Source organism: Aquarana catesbeiana, linkage group LG02 (assembly GCF_042186555.1).
Source record: "Aquarana catesbeiana isolate 2022-GZ linkage group LG02, ASM4218655v1, whole genome shotgun sequence".
In the NCBI taxonomy this organism is placed as follows: Eukaryota; Metazoa; Chordata; class Amphibia; order Anura; family Ranidae; genus Aquarana; species Aquarana catesbeiana.
Genome location: NC_133325.1, coordinates 230,061,036 through 230,073,702, shown reverse-complemented (window position 1 = coordinate 230,073,702; position 12,667 = coordinate 230,061,036).

The window sequence follows — 12,667 nt, the reverse complement described above, 5'->3', positions numbered from 1 at the left end:
TCCTGACTGGACTGATAAAGTGGTGTTGAGGTAACACATTTCATAAGTCCCCCTTTCTCAAGCCATGAGAAAAGGCTAATAAAGGCTTGAGCAAGGCTTAAAAAACTGGGACTCATCCGCAAAAAGCATTTCCCCAACAACCAGTGCACACCTTGCAGGTGTATAGAGCCCACCTGCCAGCAACAAAGACTTTAGGTCATGACACAGGAAGGAGTTGGCCAGCTGATCTCATTAGCACACATCCCAAATCATCTATCCTTATCTGGTCAACTCCCCTCCCTCTCCACATCAGTTCCATAGTCAGCAGTAGGGATGAGCCGAACACCCCCCTGTTCGGTTCGCACCAGAACATGCGAACAGGAAAAAAGTTCGTTCGAACATGCGAACACCGTTAAAGTCTATGGGACACGAACATGAATAATCAAAAGTGCTAATTTTAAAGGCTTATATGCAAGTTATTGTCATAAAAAGTGTTTGGGGACCTGGGTCCTGCCCCAGGGGACATGGATCAATGCAAAAAAAAGTTTTAAAAACGGCCGTTTTTTCAGGAGCAGTGATTTTAATAATGCTTAAAGTCAAACAATAAAAGTGTAATATCCCTTTAAATTTCGTACCTGGGGGGGTGTCTATAGTATGCCTGTAAAGGGGCGCATGTTTCCTGTGTTTAGAACAGTCTGACAGCAAAATGACATTTTGAAGGAAAAAACTCATATAAAACTACCCGCGGCTATTGCATTGCCGACAATACACATAGAAGTTCATTGATAAAAACGGCATGGGAATTCCCCAAAGGGGAACCCCGAACCAAAATTAAAAAAAAAATATGACGTGGGAGTCCTCCTAAATTCCATACCAGGCCCTTCAGGTCTGGTATGGATATTAAGGGGAACCCCGGCCAAAATTAAAAAAAAAAAATTACGTGGGGTTCCCCCTAAATTCCATACCAGACCCTTCAGGTCTGGTATGGATTTTAAGGGGAACCCCGCGCCAAAAAAAAAAAAAAAAACGGCGTGGGGTCCCCCCAAAAATCCATACCAGACCCTTATCCGAGCACGCAACCTGGCAGGCCGCAGGAAAAGAGGGGGGGACGAGAGTGCGGCCCCCCCTCCCTCCTGAACCGTACCAGGCCACATGCCCTCAACATTGGGAGGGTGCTTTGGGGTAGCCCCCCAAAACACCTTGTCCCCATGTTGATGAGGACAAGGGCCTCATCCCCACAACCCTGGCCGGTGGTTGTGGGGGTCTGCGGGCGGGGGGCTTATCGGAATCTGGAAGCCCCCTTTAACAAGGTGACCCCCAGATCCCGGCCCCCCCCCTGTGTGAAATGGTAAGGGGGTACATAAGTACCCCTACCATTTCACGAAAAAAGTGTCAAAAATGTTAAAAATGACAAGAGACAGTTTTTGACAATTCCTTTATTTAAATGCTTCTTCTTTCTTCTATCTTCCTTCATCTTCTGGTTCTTCTGGTTCTTCTGGCTCTTCTGGTTCTTCCTCCGGCGTTCTCGTCCAGCATCTCCTCCGCGGCGTCTTCTATCTTCTTCTCCTCGGGCCGCTCCGCACCCATGGCATAGGGGGGAGGCTCCCGCTCTTCTCTTCTTCTTTTCTTCTCTTCTGTTCTTCTTCATTTTCTTCTCCGGGCCGCTCCGCAATCCATGCTGGCATGGAGGGAGGCTCCCGCTGTGTGACGGCGCTCCTCGTCTGACAGTTCTTAAATAACCGGGTGGGCGGGGCCACCCGGTGAATCCCGCCCCCCTCTGACGCACGGTGACTTGACGGGACTTCCCTGTGACGTCACGGGGAATGCCACAGGGAAGTCCCGTCAAGTCACCGTGCGTCAGAGGGGGGCGGGGTCACCGGTGGCCCCGCCCCCCGTTATTTAAGAACTGTCAGAGGAGGAGCGCCGTCACACAGCGGGAGCCTCCCTCCATGCCAGCATGGATTGCGGAGCGGCCCGGAGAAGAAAATGAAGAAGAACAGAAGAGAAGAAAAGAAGAAGAGAAGAGCGGGAGCCTCCCCCCTATGCCATGGGTGCGGAGCGGCCCGAGGAGAAGAAGATAGAAGACGCCGCGGAGGAGATGCTGGACGAGAATGCCGGAGGAAGAACCAGAAGAGCCAGAAGAACCAGAAGAACCAGAAGATGAAGGAAGATAGAAGAAAGAAGAAGCATTTAAATAAAGGAATTGTCAAAAACTGTCTCTTGTCATTTTTAACATTTTTGACACTTTTTTCGTGAAATGGTAGGGGTACTTATGTACCCCCTTACCATTTCACACAGGGGGGGGGCCGGGATCTGGGGGTCACCTTGTTAAAGGGGGCTTCCAGATTCCGATAAGCCCCCCGCCCGCAGACCCCCACAACCACCGGCCAGGGTTGTGGGGATGAGGCCCTTGTCCTCATCAACATGGGGACAAGGTGTTTTGGGGGGCTACCCCAAAGCACCCTCCCAATGTTGAGGGCATGTGGCCTGGTACGGTTCAGGAGGGAGGGGGGGCCGCACTCTCGTCCCCCCCTCTTTTCCTGCGGCCTGCCAGGTTGCGTGCTCGGATAAGGGTCTGGTATGGATTTTTGGGGGGACCCCACGCCGTTTTTTTTTTTTTTTTGGCGCGGGGTTCCCCTTAAAATCCATACCAGACCTGAAGGGTCTGGTATGGAATTTAGGGGGAACCCCACGTCATTTTTTTTTTAAAATTTTGTCCGGGGTTCCCCTTAATATCCATACCAGACCTGAAGGGCCTGGTATGGAATTTAGGGGGACTCCCACGTCATTTTTTTTTTTAAATTTTGGTTCGGGGTTCCCCTTTGGGGAATTCCCATGCCGTTTTTATCAATGAACTTCTATGTGTATTGTCGGCAATGCAATAGCCGCGGGTAGTTTTAAATGAGTTTTTTCCTTCAAAATGTAATTTTGCTGTCAGACTGTTCTAAACACAGGAAACATGCGCCCCTTTACAGACACACTATAGACACCCCCCAGGTACGAAATTTAAAGGGATATTACACTTTTATTGATTGACTTTAAGCATTATTAAAATCACTGCTCCTGAAAAAACTGACGTTTTTAAAACTTTTTTTTGCATTGATCCATGTCCCCTGGGGCAGGACCCAGGTCCCCAAACACTTTTTTATGACAATAACTTGCATATTAGCCTTTAAAATTAGCACTTTTGATTTCTCCCATAGACTTTTAAAGGGTGTTCCGCGGCATTCGAATTTGCCGCGAACACCCCAAATTGTTCGCTGTTCGGTGAACTTGCGAACAGCCAATGTTCGAGTCGAACATGAGTTCGACTCGAACTCGAAGCTCATCCCTAGTCAGCAGTGAGAACACAATCTCATCCACTCCCTGCCCTCCTCCCTGTCCCCTCCCCTCTCCTTTCTAAACCCGTCACTCCCCTCCTGCCGCTATTTTTCCTGTAAAAAGTTACTGCTAATTCCTGCCAGCCCCTCTGTAATAAGAATATGTACTAGACAGTGTGTTTGGTTTTTTTTTAATTCTGCAGCTAAATGCCTTTTTTACATCACCAATGTGTGGTCATGTGACCGCCTGGCTAATGTCAGGGGGAAACTCAGCCCCTCCCACTGTAGTCCATACATCAGGGAAGGAGAGTGTCAGACGGTCATGTGACCGCACATCGGTGATATGAAAAAAGGTATTTAGCTGCTGTACTGAGAAATTTACATAGCCTACTATTGCTACCTTTTATATCTGAGCTGTCATTCTGACCCAGTGATCGCTGTCTTGGAATAAGAATGTAAATCAACTTTCACTTATCTCAGGGTACATTGTCAGAGCATAAGAATGTATCAAAACCATTGGATCAGGTAACAGCCAGGTAACTGGCGTTTGAATTAAAAAAAGAGAGGCCAGCAATAGATATACAGTATAATTCTCTCCCCACAGGTTTTCTTAAACCCCTCTTTTTCTCCTTAAAATCCATATACTGCAAGCTAAAGCAAACTACGGCTTTTAATAAAGATATTCTCTTAGAATTTGCATAATTTTCAGAAAACTGGGAAAAGCAATTTCAAAGTATACATAATTTAAAATGATTTTTTTTTTCTAATGAAGATTAATAACTATGCTTGATTTAAGACATGTGGAGCACATTGCCCTTAAGCAAATAATGTTGGTTTACGAATACACACATTTTAATTTAAACTAAATATTGAATTCTCTTGATTTTATGTTTGCATGTACTTCCATGGGATATAAATGAGCAACACATTCACCTTAACACTGTTCTTCTCAGGGTTCATTCCAATTAAGTCTGAAAGTACTAACGAAAGGCTTGTGTGTACACTTTTAAGAAGCTATTTGTTGACAGCCATGAATACTGCAGTATGCTGTCATTTAACTTACATTTAAATGCATGTCACTGGAATTGTCATTGTGACAGTAGTGAGTAGATTATTATGTGATATAACTTTACCACAAGAGCTGCAGGAAGTAAGAAATAAGAGCATTTTAATACAGTGGAGATCATCACTTGTAGTGGCATTTACAGCAATAGCATTACAGTTCTAACACAGCCAACGTGTTAAGCTATAATCTTGTGACTACATTTTAGATGTAACATGAAAATTGTCCAATTTATGCTATAGATCTTCACATTTAAAGATTGCTATACTTATAAACAACATGAAAGGGGATTGAAAAGAAGATTTTAAAAATAAATGCTATATAGGATATTTAAGCTGGCAAGTACAGTCTAAAATGACAATAGTCATGCAATATCATCCCTTACCCACCTTTTAATTTTTTTGCCAGATATTCTGTACAACTTCTGACCCTTTCAAAGTGCAGTTTCAGTGCAGTGATACGCTATTCTAGAAAAGAACCTATCAATGTACTTTATGTAAAGAATATTCAGAGGCTTGCATGTAGGTGTTTAAGGGCACAATGTGAAAGGCACTTATTTTGAAGTGCAAATGATTCCAGTGCAGAACATGGGCTAAAGTTTAAATTTATTTAAAAATAACCCACATGCTGCATTAAATGGATCATTTTGCAAAAAAAAAAAAAAGCTTCCTTAGGAATGAAGGGTAGCACATGTAAAACACATCTAAAGTACCACAAACACCTAGCATTAAATCTAGTCTAAATCCAGCTTCATGTGTATGTCCATCACAATTTACACAGGCATCTATGAAACATGCAAAACAAAGAATGAGGCATATTTTTTTTTATAACATTTGTGTGTCTGTAGCATATGAGTGGCTTTTATATGCATTTATCATGCTGGTAAAATGTATTCATTTCAGAGATGGCCTTCATATACACCTAGACTTCAAATAATGCATTAAAAATAAGCATTTCAAAATTATTATAAACAAAAGAATAGAAGCAAAAAAAAAAACTGTGTTGAAATGATATTTCATTTAACAGGAAAAGAAATAGTAAATAGTAAATAGTTACTACTACTGATGGAAGCAATCTACAATATTCACAGATATCAACTGGGAAGAATATTTTACGATAAGCGGCACAACATGTGGTTATAGCTGGATTGATTTAGGGTTCATGTAGGTGTTCATTATTTTACTGCATTTGATGTGCATTAAAAATGCAGTTTGGATGACTGGTCAGAGGCTGTGTTTGACCAGCTTTGTGTTTCTTTTGGCACATCAGTTCCTGTTGATACACATTTGTATTGTAGCCAGACACAACATTTTGCTGTTTTATGTTCAAACACATGCATTTGAACAGTTCTGTGTTCAAAAGCCAGTATTTGACAACAATGGCTGTGTACTTAACCCCTTACAGTCTTGGCTTATAAAATAATCAGTAAAAGGGGACTTTAAAAAGACATAGGAAGTAGTACAATGCAGTTAGATATGGAATAACAGAAAGCAGGAATGATTTATAGAATGCAAGAGTGATTTTATTGTGTAATGTTCATGTTTACAATAACAGATGATGAGAATTACACCTGATGTAAAGCCGGTACACACTTCTAGTATTTTTTTACTAAACCAAGTGAGCTGAACTTGTCACTTACCTGTGTGGAGGCTGAGGTGATGCGAGGGCTCCCCTTGCAGCTGAGTGCAAAGTACCCCTGAAAATGGTGACAGAGGGTGCTATGTCAAAGAAACACTGATTGCAATGAAGCTGCCTGATGGTTTCAGATGAGAGCACACCTGAGAGCAGAAAAGTTAGACACAGCAGATGATTCTGTGGAAGAACTGGCAGATCTTGACAGATGGGTAGAGCAGGAAGCAAAGTCAGAAGCCAGGGCCGTGGTTCAACTACAGAAAATCAATCAGGAGCAAAGGCAGAAGCGTGGTCAGGATCAAGCCAGGGTCAAGCACAGAATGTCAATCAGGAACAGAGACAGGAGCAGGTCTATGGCGCAAGCCGAGGTCAGAGCCAGGTGAGAAGCCAGAACAAGTCAGAAGTAAGCCTGGTTGATAATGGAAATTTAGAAGAACAAAGCACAGGAACACAGGATAAAAAGGCTGACGATAGTACAGTAACTGATGAGGATAAATGCCATCATTATATAGACCACTGGATGCTGGCAATTATCGTGCTTTGCATACCATAGTGCACACACAGATTTGCCTCTACGTGCCTAACGCCAATGCGCATGCGTGAATTAGCAAGGCCATACGGGGCATTGGCATATTTGCCAGGATTTCTCCAAAACCTTCCCTGACAGAACTAAAAGAAATGACTGATTGCTGTGCCAACGCAAGCGATATTGGTGCAGCAATCTCCCCCTGCTGTGCCTTGTATTCTGATGGGGGCCACCAGAACATACTGATTAGTGCTCACAGCCACTGGCGGCAACTTCTGATCAGATGCTGGTTTTCCAGAATGTCCCCTCAGACAGACAGCTGTGTACACTGACTGAATGTTTTCGGTCCATGTGTACCCATCATAAGGCTTTAAAAAACTCAGTATGGCTATTCAGAATTAAAAAGAAGGAAGTTTAATAAAAATGATTGTATTGCGCTGAAAGCACATACAGTATATTGTATTATCCCCTTCCCGCCGAGCGTACGCAGATATGCAGCCTCTACTTTAGGGGGTTATACGGGGATGATGCCCGCAGCTGCAGGCATCATCCTGGTACTGTTTTTGAGAGCGGGCGGTCGGCTTTTCAGAGATAACAATCCATGTGGCTAAAAGCAGCTTGTTTGTTATCCTGGAGGAGCGGTCTTCCGCCACTCTTACTGGGCCTCCCGACCCATCGGGAGACCCGTCCTCAATCCGCCACTACTGGCGGCTAGAGACAGACTGGCATGAAGCCAGAAATGGCTTTGTTCCAATCTTCTCTCTGTAAACACGGAAGTGACGTCATGACGTCACTTCCTGTTTACTTGGCTACCAATGGTGCTGGTTTTTAAAAAAATATACACTATTCAGAATCACCATTTTCAGCGATCTGGATACTTTGAAATGCAAAGAAGGAATTGAGGGTCTTTTAGAGAGTACCTGTCACCACCTATTACTGTCACAAGGGATGTTTACATTCCTTGTGACAACAATAAAAGTGATCAAAATTAAAAAAAAAAAAACACAATGTAAAAAATAAAATAAATGAAATAATAATAAAAAAATTTTTTAAAGCGCCCCATCCCCACGAGCTCACGCAGCAAAGACAACGCATATGGAAGTCGCACCTGCATATGTAAACGTGTAAAATGTGTGGTATCACCGCGATTGTCAGAGTGAGAGCAATAATTCTAGCACTAGACCTCCTCTGTAACTCTAACCTGGTAACCGTTCATTTTTTTTTAAATGTCGCCTATGGAGATTTTTAGGTACTGTAGTTTGTCGCCATTCCACGAGTGTGAGCAATTTTAAAATGTTTGATATCTATTTACTCGGCGTAACATCACCTTTCACATTATACAAAAAAATTGGGCTAACTTTACTGTTTTGTTTTTTAAAATTCATGAAAGTGTCTTTTTCCCCCAAAAGTTGCATTTAAAAGGCCGCTGTACAAATACCGTGTGACATAAAATATTGCAACAATCGCCATTTTATTCTCTAGATTCTTTGCTAAAAAAAATATACATAATGTTTGGGGGTTCTAAGTAATTTTCTAGCAAAAAATACAGATTTTAACTTGTAAACACCAAATGTCAGAAATAGGCTTGGTCATGAAAGGAATAACAAACTTAGGATTGTCAAACTTTGAACTCTTAAGCACCTTTTTGTCCCATGCAGCAACCCACTCAGTGACCTCACAGATCACCAGGTACCCATGAACTAATCAAAAGTCTGTATGCAGCGCTAAAGGTAGGAAATAGATAAAGTTCAGAAAAGGACGGTGAGTGAAGGTGGTAAGACCCTCACACCAGCTTCATTGTATTTGTCAACACACCACCATGCTAGTATTAAATCTTCTTACCAGAATGCCTACAAATATAGGCATATGAATGTATGTCATGTCAGGTGTCTTCAAATCACAGCCTCAGCCACTAGCACAGAATATATTTGTCACGGATTCACTTCTATGTGAGGAATCCACTGCAACCTTCACCCATCAACCCACCCATGAATTAATACAAGGGCTGTACATGTAATTTTTTTGTATTCTTTTCTTAAAGCCCCACACACATACACACAGAAAAGCCAAATGTATGCGTTCCATATTGCAGCACCCTAGACTTTTAATTTTAGTGGGTGCCTTGCAGGAAAGCTAATTTCCATACGGGCACCATTCACAGGCAAGTTCACCTAATTCAACTTAATATGAATTCTCTGCAATCTCCAACAGTTAAATAAAATTCAAAGTATTCAGGCAGTCACTTAAACTGCATTTCCTGGAGCATGTGACGTATAGTAGATATATATCTAGATATAGATATCTAGATATCTATATCTAGATATCTAGATATCTAGATATAGATAGATCTATCTATCTATCTATCTATCTATCTATCTATCTATCTATCTATCTATCTATCTATCTATCTATCTATCTATCTATCTATCTATCTATCTATCTATCTATCTTTCTATCTATCCATCTAGTATATAGTGTATATATATATATTTATTCAATTTTTTTTAACCCCATATTGTAAAAGGCAGTCTTACATATGTCAGTTCTATAAAACTGTATTGGTTTTAACATAATCACACATGCTTGCTGCACAGACACCCATTTACTTTTAAGTATGTTATTAATACACTCTTTAATTAGGCTAAATCATTTCTTTAGAATGTTCTAACTTTGAATGTATTGAGAGGGTCTTTGTTGTTGACACCCACTCAAACAGGTCAATACCAGAGAGCTCTGAAGGTATCCACTTGAGACTTCAAAACAATTACACACAGGTACTCTAATGGAGTTTATTGCATTGCAAAGAATCAGTCTACACATTTTTATTATTCCCACCATTACAGAATCTTTTTAAATACTCTAATATGTGGGGATTTCTTTTGCACACACAGGTCATCACAACTGCTTTGATTTGCAAAAGCATTTGATGAAAGAAAGACTAGCCACAGAGAAATAAAATAGATGAATGGGAAATGCTTCAGTTCAGAAGCCACTGTGACATCCCATTTATTTACATCAAAATTACTATAGGGGATTCATCAAGTTTGCATCTATATTTGGATGCCACATACAGTCTAAGCATGAGTAAACAGCAAATAAACAAATAATAAATGCTGCGGTCCTCTGCGCTACCATTTATCTTGGGTACTAATTAGCTGCACAAATTCATTTTTATCTCAATGGAATCATTAATACTTTACTAGCAGAAAAATTGGATGCCTGCATGCAGAGCTGTGCCCAATACCTCTCCACTAAAATGCTTCCCAGCGGTAGGGGTCATGGAGTTGAATAATTGAGAAAATCATATTCTTTACACCTGGAAACTCAGTCAGCACAACTAGGAAAAAATGTCACGATGCTCAATCTATTATTAACAAACCAGTTGTGCATGTGGGAGGGGCAATTCTGTACAGGTGCACATAAATCCCCCAGCATTCAGTTTTACTTAATAGCATAATAGACCTGATATAGAAAAAAACTGCTGCAAAATGCTCACAAATGCAGACATCTCAGACATACATTACAAATTTAAGATGATGCAACACAACTGTATTAAGGTACTTCTGCTAGTATTACTAACATTGTAACATACATATTTATGCATAAAATGACAAAAAAAAAAATATTACAGGGATTTTAACATACCCCTTTGAACTGCAAGGGGCTGGATTAGTGGATAAGACTATCTCTAGACAGCTCTAAAACATATTTAATTGTGTGTATGTACAATTGCATTCATCAGTATTATATACAATGAAATGAGAATGTTTAACTCAAATATAAAAGAGAAGCATACCCAATATTAATTACTTAAAAAAATACATTGCCATACAGAGATATATACATTTCTATACCTGTACAGAAATACACATATACTGTATCTTTAAAAAATAATTCCCAAAAAATATTTTACCCATGCAGCTTTGCCTAAGGTTGAGCAGAAAGTTTATACTCATCTAAACCATCGATTCCCTGGAAAACTGCTCTCCCTCACATTACGTGGTGGACTGTTGCTTTAAAAAAAGTCTTACATTCTTTTTAATAAAATCAAAACATAGTTATTGGTACACTGCATTGAACTGAAACTGAAATTCAAACCATAAGGAGCAAACAAGGAATCTAGCTTACTTGATCAGCACTTTAGATTTTTATGCAAGCATAGTTGTAGTGCTCCAGCCCATCACACCTAACTTTATTAGTGATCTGTTGATCTGAGCACCAATGCATGTGATGTAACAGAAGGCTTCCCAAACACACATACTGCAAAATATTTTCTGTCTCTTAGCTACAGAAGGCCTATGTCTGTCCTCAGAAATTTCTGACAGGCACCAATTAGTTTCAAACTCACACTGAAACTATGAAAGTGATTGCCAAACAGAGAAGAGAAAAGGCTACACACCACAAGCATCTGAAAATACACTGTTTTGGGTAGAGATAAGCACATTTTGTTGTTTTTATTTCCCTAAAACTTACATGAAAATAAGTAGATTTCTGCAAAATTGTATCTTTTTGGCAAAAGCACTTACTGTAGGTATCAATGAGAAAGGCATAATTTGGGTTGTTTTTAAGGATGCAGTTGGCTTTTGAAAGGTTTCTGAAGGATACATTGTATCTTATTTTTTTTTTAACAGATGATAAAAAGCAAAAAAGCAAACACCCCTATCCACCTAAATTTAGCTAGCTATCCCTCCTCAAAACACATCACAACAAGCCTTTCCATGCTTACAACTCCACCCCAGCAACCTTACCTGGAAGCTTCTCTCTAAAAACCAGGAGAAGAGTTGCATATACACAGGGCACATATTGCTTTTTCACAAGAAATACATTTTAGAGCCCCCCCTACCCATGACAAGATATATCCATGTATCCAGAAACCAATAAATGAATACGGTACTTTCTTTTTTTTTCCAATAAAAATTTTTTATTATATATTCAGAAATAAAGCATTTGTACAATCATATTAACATTTTTACATGTACTTGAGCATAGTAAATTCAACTGTAAGTATAAAAAATTACACAATAAGAACTTTCGATAACGGTTGTCACTCAAACCCTTAGCTGAACACTCTGGTCTCAACGTGAGAATCATATGTGGTATCTAATCTTAGATGATGTATGATGTGATGATCAGCCAATCAATATTCCAATAACATCATTTAGAAATACTCTATATAGGTATGTATAGCTCAAAAGGTGAAAGTAGAAAGGTAAGAAAAAGGACGTCGGCCCCAATAGAGGGTGCCACATAGAAAAGGAAGAAAGGGGTAAAGAGAAGCAGTGAAAAGATAATAGTATGTCAAGGTTTCAGGTTTGACCAGTTCAATAGATGAATACTTTCAGCTCAACTTGAATATAATGGTTTGGGAAGCACACAAAAGCATTATTACAGGCAAATTGAATGAACTATGTTCCAAACTCCAAAAGACCAAACTAAAACAGATATGCATGATCACTACCCAGCTATCCCACCTCAAATCCCTGAACAATCTCTTCAGGAGACCTAATCTCAGAACCTCTCCTTACTGCAACAAAAATGATTGAGGCTTATAGATTAGAAAGTTTCTTAGCCATAGCTCTTTGATCCCCGAACACCCCACACAAAACACCTCAGAGACACAGAGGGGAACAACACACTCTACACCAGAGTCTATCACTGGTTGATTAAAATTCCACCATGAAAGCTTAAACAACATGAAACATTAAGATTCCCTTCACTTATCATCACATAGGAGTCGTTTGGATAACATTCTTCATATCACAACATTGTTCCCCAGAATCCAAACCCAGTTGCTTCAGAGCTTAGTAAACGAGGTAAAGCTTCACTTTACAAATAATATCAAATCACATGCAAGGGACATAATAAAACAGCATTTTTTCTTGCAAATGATTGGATGATGGAAGTCAGCAGAACTTTCCCTCATTTACTAAGCTCTGGAGCAACTGCACAGTCTATTTTCCTTCAGTAAAATCAACCCCTATGTCTGCATGCAGGCACTAGGAGGTACCTGCAATGTTAGGGCCCAACCAGTGGAATCACTTGTTCACTTATTAATCCTGTCCCTTTTATAAATTAGTTTCAGCAATCTCTTCCTCTACAACACAATGATTAATTTGATTTCATTATTTACCTGAAGCAATATAGGAT